Here is a 7274-nt window from a genome sequence, read left to right as displayed (position 1 = left end):
TAGGTTCTACAAGTTCCCTCTCCCCGCTTTACGGTATTTCATCTAAGGTCCCCTGCTTTGAGTCCTGAGAGTCTCTCATTTCCCAAGTCTCTGGTACATTCTGGAGGGTCCTCCCAACCTCCTTCCGCCGGAGATCGTCTGTTTCCATTCTTTCTGCTAGCCCTTAGGGCTTCAGTCCTTTTCCTCCACCTAATACCAGATCATATTCCCCTCTCCCTCCCACCCCCTATTTAATCTCATGGAAGATTGTAGCTAGTGAAAATATGTTCTTCCTTATTTCTTTTCCTTGCCTCAAGTTTATTTGTAAAAACAACATAGGACACCGGTCATCTGCAAATAGAGTTCATGTGGGTGTGTCACAGCAGTCTACCTGTCTTCACATTGACAGAAGCCTTTTCTGTGTGAAGCACAGGGGCTTGGGCACCTTTCACACTCGAGCTGGAGCTGAAGCCTGGGCCTTAGATGGAGCTGTGGCCAGCCTCAGTCTTCGTTTGAATCTTGGGCTTTGGTTGACAGAGCCTACGACCCTTGGCAATGTAGCTTCGAATCTACTTCTCAGGCTTAGGGTGTGTGAAGAAAGCCAGGTGGCTGAGTTTGCAGCTGGGGCCCTTTGGCATCTTGGGATTGATGGCCTTAGGCTTCACAGGGGCCTCAATGGCCTCTGCACCTGCATTCATTGCCTTTTCATTGTTGGCATGCATCTTCTTCTGACCCTTCTTGTTGTGCCTCTTGGCGAAGCACGTGTTCCTCAGGAACTTGGTGTCAACCCCCATAAGAGATTCGTATCTTTTTGTGACCGGAGTTTCTTGATGCCATTTCTGTACCATTTGTAGGACTGGTTGTCTGTGGTGTGGTTCTTAGATTTGGCCATGTCTGTATGGTAACTCCCGTAGCAACTGGGACTGGAAGGAAAGAAATGCTATGAGACTACATGTTATGTGTGTGTGTTCTCACTATGTTTCTAACAGGTGAAATGCTATCTGTCATGCTGCTAGTTACCACAACAGAGGAAATGACTTTGAGACATATCAAGGATCTAATGTTGACCCTACTTCAGATATACACAGACACAGGTATATTATTTCATCTATGAGACATGGTTATGGTAAGCCTCAAGAGCACATCTAACTATGAAACTGAAAGATAAAACTTTTGAGAACTCAAGTAAAAATATTTTCTCTGACACTCTTGTACTGCTTTTTGAAAATCCCATTGTTTGGGATCTAAATCCATTGGAGAATATGTATATTGCTTTTTAACCTCCTAGAGGACCTACCCAATTGGGAGGACAGTGAGGACTTACATCATTCTGGTGCTGTTCTGCTACTCAGGGAGAGAGTTGTTATTTTTCCCTAGCTGAGTTTAAGAAAAAAATAATAATTTGTAGACCTGAATAACTATTGTCCAACAAAACACAAACAATATATTAATAAACTAAATCCATGAGAGCAACACTAATTCTTCAAAATTGAAGGCACAGAGAGTAAGTGCAATTTTCATCAAGCTTAATGACCTGAGTTCAATCCCAGTTCTCAGGCACCAGAACAGAAGAAATGACTTCTAAATGTTGTCCTCTGAATACTACACTCACACTGGGGAATATGTGCACATATATGTATATACACAGAGAAGATAAAGTAATAAAAATTATCTCATAATAGAATTATATCGCAATAAGCTCATGGTCGCCCTGGGAATTATAGTTAGAAAAAGCATTCTGTAGTCAGTTAACTACAAGGCATATCGATTAGACATCCCTGCTGGGGAAAAGATTTATGATACAATTTTTGAGAAAAATGTAGTTACCACCACAAACATCTGATCTTTTCTGTGTTTTTCTGTTTAGCTACCAAGTTAGGAATGTAGTAGAGACATATGGTGTGAGGTGACTGTATAATTTGCTAGGTTTCTTTTTCGGTAAATATTTCCATTGGTTTAAGGTTTTTCAACTTATATAGGTAAAGGATGGTGGAGGAAAGTAAAGCAACTGCCCACTATAAAGTGATCCATAATAAAAATAAATCTCTCACTTTGTTTTCTATGATTTATCATGCCACTGAAACTGAATTTGCTTTTTCACAGATAAGTACCATGAACTTCCCACTTCCCACTTGCCATGCCTGCATCTATCTGAGGCAAGATATACTCCAAGCCCCTGAGAATAATTTTTCAAAGTCAACTATTCAAAATGCAATAAACTTCAAAACATGTATCAACAGTATCTGGTCCCTTTGCCTCCAGCCTACCTACTAAAGCACCAACAATCTCATTACCTCCTGCCCCATACAGGCTTTCAGAAATCTATAGGCATATCTTTCTGCTTTCCTATGTTAATAACTGATTTCCCATGAGAATAGAAAATAAAATAACCTATCAAACTAAATGACCTAATTGATCTATAATAGTAACTACTATTTTTAAATCAATAATGAGATAGCCTTGATAAACAGCAAGCAAAAAAAAATGTCTTCCTGAAAGTTAGTTTTATAGAACTCTTTTGAAATATCTAGATTAAAAATTCAATTGGGGGGCAGGAGAGATGTCTCAGAGGTTAAGAGCACTGACTGCTCTTCCAAAAGTCCTGAGTTCAATTCCCAGCAACCACATGGTGGCTCACAACCATCTATAATAGGATCCGATGCCTTCTTCTGGTGTGTCTGAAGACAGCTTCACTGGACTCACATTAAATAAATAAATCTTAAAGAAAACAAAAAAAAATTCAATTGGGTATTTCAAAAACATATCTAAAAATAAGCTTATATAAAACTCCATAAATTGAGACAACTAATATGACTGCACATGTCCTAGAATCCTAAATCATTTATCCCAAATGTAAAGGCTTTGTTAATAGTTATATTGTATTTTCTACAGGATAATCAAATGGAGGCAGTATTTACATATTTACCCTAGACAGATTGTTAAATAATATTTTAAAGGCCACTGTTTCTTCAATCTGTGGAAGTTCATGGTATGTATCTTTAAGAGAAAACCACTCAATAATACAATGAATCCATTCTAAAAATATCTTTGATTCCAGTTGTAGAAAATCAAACACTTGTGACAGTATTTATTTAATTACTTCGCTTTTACAAAAAATTTAAGCTCTTTAATTTCAATAATTTAGAGGAAAACTGTGTGCAATTAGTTAAGTCTATTATCAAAACGAGTTTTCCCAGAGCAATGTTATTATCACTTTGATTGGCTCAGTTCTTATACAGCCTTCAGACATGGCACTATAGTGAGTATTGAGAAACACTCTATGCCCTGAGGAAAATCTTTGGTCAGGAAAGATGTCTTAGTAGGTGAAATATGGCAACCTGGGTTTGATAAATATGACCCACATGATAGAACAAGAGAACCACTGATTCCCTTAAGTTGTCCTCCGACCTCCGTATACATGCGTATACATATGTACGCACACATATGTATAAACAAACAAACACATAATGAAAAATCCCAATGATAAAGATAAGTTGTGATAGCACAGAGGAGACAAAAAAAGTTTACCAAGCCTAAGTCGTCCTTGGGAATATTGTGGAATTTCCAAAAATGTAGCTTTTATAGTTTTCTTTAGTTGTGATAAAATAACATGACTAAAAGCAACTGGGTTTGGAAATGGTTTAATTGGCTTATATGTGTCAATTGTAGTCCATGTCTGAAGGAAGTCAGAAAGAAACTCAAATCAGAAACCTGGAGGCAGAAACTGAAGCAGAGACCTGGGAAAACACTGGTTTGCTTCTCATGGTTTGCCCAGCAACCTTTTATATACAAGTCAAACGTTCTTGCACAGTAGTGGCAACACTCACAGTGACTTCCAGTATTAATCAAGAAATTGGCCCCCACAGATTTGTCGTTAGGCAAATCTGATGAAGACAATCCCTTAACTGTTACATTCTCTTTTTAGATAACACTAATCCATGCCAACCAGCACCACAGCCAACAATTCATTGGCTCTCACCATCTAGAAAGTTTCTCCCACTGATCATGAATTTCCACATGCCCTGCTTCTTGTTCTCTCACTTGAGGCTAGATACTACACCTTTTACCTTTTCTTCTGTGTTGTGCATAATCTATTTCTGTCATCAATATGCCAAAATATTAAGCTCTTCAAAGTTCATATCATTCATCTAAAAGTGTCATAATTTTGAAAACTAAAGACAATATTTGATTTTCTCCCCACCTAGTTACTATCTGTCATTAAGCTATGCGGCCAAGGCTAATGTTCTGAATCTGTTTGAACAAATTAAGGACTTCTACTATCTGAACTAAGTTGTCTATCATTCAAATCTGAGTGTCATATCATCTTTTTACTAGCCCTTGCATTCTTCCCTATAGTATACTAGAATCAATACAAAGATAATCTTGTCTGTTTTAATGATGCTAATTACTATACTTCATCTTCCACATCTTCTCTTTGTGTGTGTGTATGTGTGTGTGTGTGTGTGTGTGTGCCTGTTCACATGAGTGTGAATGTATTGATGTATGAGTGTAGATGTTTGTACATGTTGTGGATGTCATTGTTGCTCATGCACTATCTATCTATCTTAATTTTAAATGTATGATCTCTCACTGCTCTGGACTCAACAAGTAGGCTAGAATAGGCTGACATTCTATGGTATCCCTTTTCAATCTTCCTAATGCTAGGATTATTATACATTATACCATGCTCTATCATCTTCCCAATACTCTACCATGAATAAAACTAAGAGCAGTGAAATTAACTCATAAACAAGGTTTATGAAGGTAAATGATGGTGAGAAAGATACCTAGCTAAAATGCTTGCTAGGAGGCCAATGTAAACTGCTATATTTGAAAATCGATTTGTCAATTTTTAATAGAAAACATACCCATTCCTCTTAAATTAATATTTCTGTTTTGTGGAATTTCCCTGAGAAAAAACTATTGGTATCAAATAGATAAATACATTTGTAACAACAAATAATATAATTATATGTAATTAAAATCTAAATAACAACCTAAAACCCAATGTCTGTTTTAGCTACAAATATGAAAATAAATATAATTCTGGACAGAAAAGACAATAAAAGGTTACTTTGTTTACATTGCTTTTTACATTGTGCATTTATAATTAATTATCCATCCCTCCAATATCTGTACCTATTACATTTATACTATAAGATTTTATCTCCGATGGCATGAGATTTGTATCAAATCTCAGGTCATCAACATTTAATCAGGTCAAGTAAATAAACTAAGTTTTAAAGTGTGTTCTTGCTGAACTTTTCAGCAATAGTGATTATTTTACATATTTTCATTTACTTTTTCTCTAAAGTCTAAAATGTAATGTCAGTATTCACCACAATTGTCTCAAGACAGCTAATTAGACTTCATTCTCGTTTCTTTTTTTTTTTTTAATTAATAAAGCTTTGAGGCAGACACTTGAGCGGCCATGTAAAACCATTTGTTTGCCCCGCAACTCTTTGCGAGTCTTTGCTGGTCTTCACTTGTCATTGCTCATAGAAGAAAAGTGCAGAAGAACTTCTCTTGGTATTCCAGCTGCTTCTTGCTCCTTCTGCTCACTCCTTCCAATCTGGTGGAGCCTCAGTTTTCCTAGTTCAAGCCGCTGCTACTGATTTGTGTTTGGTATTTACCAGTTGAACTGGACTGCCTTTATTGATTCATGTTTGGTATTTGCTGATTGGACTAGACTGCTCCTACTGATTTGTGTTTGGAACTGCACCCAGAAAGAACTACTTCTAAACAGGTCGTCCATATCACCCTTGTTCTATTAACTATAATTATCCCCTACTTTTGGTCAGTGGGCTAGAAGGGAGGTTGAAGCATTTAAGAACCCTTATTAAAGTAGGTTTTGAAAAAATATAAGTCTACAGTCAGCCTTTCCAGAACAATTTCCGTAACAGCCAAGCTTTGGCAGTAAAAAAAAAATACCATCAAAAACAGAAAGCTAATGGAGATGCAATTGAATGATGAGGACTTGTTCCAGCCCCAGCCTGAAGCAGAGTTGGACAAGTTTGCCATGTTGTTCTGACTTTAGAGTCAAGAATAGAAGAAATGCGTTATGGAATTTCCCTCCGTAACTAAGGAAAGCCACTGAGGCCAGATGTGTGGCAGGGGTGTCTCTGCCTGAGGCACAGAGAGACCATTGTGTGAATCTATAAAGGTGAGACCTGGATTTATTTAAGGACCCTCAAGATTTTACAGATGCCAGAGCCATGGGATGCATGACAAGGAAAGTTACTAACAGGGAGTGGAACCAGTCCTAGAGAAAGAACTGTATTTGCAGTCAACAAAGTTAAAAGGAATTGTAGCAATGAGGACCATTTAGATTTCAGACATAGAGATGCAGAATTTGAAGTTTGAGCAGACGGTTTTTGGTCTTGCTTTGGTTCAACATTACATCACTAGGTTCCCTTTTATAATGGTAACACATAACATGTGCCATTGTATGTTGGAAGTATGTGATCAGCTTTTTCATTTTGCTTTTACAGGGGACTTTTAATCAAGTTTGAAACTATTATAGACTATGGAGACCTTTGAAGTTGGACTGAATGAATTTTTGCATTATGATATGGCTACAAGCCTACGGGGTTGATGGAGGGGGATGTGGTGGTTTAAATAGGAATGGCTCCTGTATAGTCATGTGTTTGAATGCTTGGTCCATAGAGAATGGTTCTATTAGGAGATGTGGCCATGTTGGTGTAGGTATGGCCCTGTTGGAGGAAGTGTGTCCATATGAAGGCAGTCTTGGAGGTCTCCTATGCTCAAGCTATGCCCAGTATGTCATGCAGTCTCTTTTTCTGTCTGTGGATCAAAATGAAGAAATTTCAGCTCATCCTTCAGGACTATGTCTGCCTGCACAGTGACATGTCTGATGCCATGGTGACAATGGAATAAGCTAGTCACAATTAAATATGTTCCTTTATAAGGTCCTGGTGTCTCTTCACAATAATAAAATCCTAATATGACAACAGCTGAGGAAAACCCTACAAACCTAACAATTCACATTAATACCTAACATTTCATATTAAAATCTTAATAATCATTCCTTTATTAGATATATGAAAACAGCCTGTCTTCACTGTGTCAAGCATAGCACATTTCTGTGCTTGAGAGACTGTAGTCTTTGCTACAAAATATATCATAACTACAGAGTCCTTTGCAGGAGGCAAAATTAAAGGTCAAAGCATTGTAGAGATCCCTCCTAACATGGACATTCTCTCCTCAAGATGGTGATACTGAGAGAGTTGGAATGAAGTCTGTGCTTTTCCTGAAAACACAAGCCTGCAATTTTT

At 37.4% G+C, this 7274-nt stretch overlaps 1 pseudogene; it reads right to left on the bottom strand.

Moving 5' to 3' along the window:
• Positions 1–458: 458 nt before the first annotated feature.
• Positions 459–871, bottom strand: LOC116884371 (annotated as a pseudogene).
• Between the last annotated feature and the right edge of the window lie 6403 nt (positions 872–7274).

The sequence above is a fragment of the Rattus rattus genome, chromosome 15 (assembly GCF_011064425.1).
Source record: "Rattus rattus isolate New Zealand chromosome 15, Rrattus_CSIRO_v1, whole genome shotgun sequence".
NCBI lineage: Eukaryota > Metazoa > Chordata > Mammalia > Rodentia > Muridae > Rattus > Rattus rattus.
This window is presented reverse-complemented; position numbering and strand designations above follow the sequence as displayed.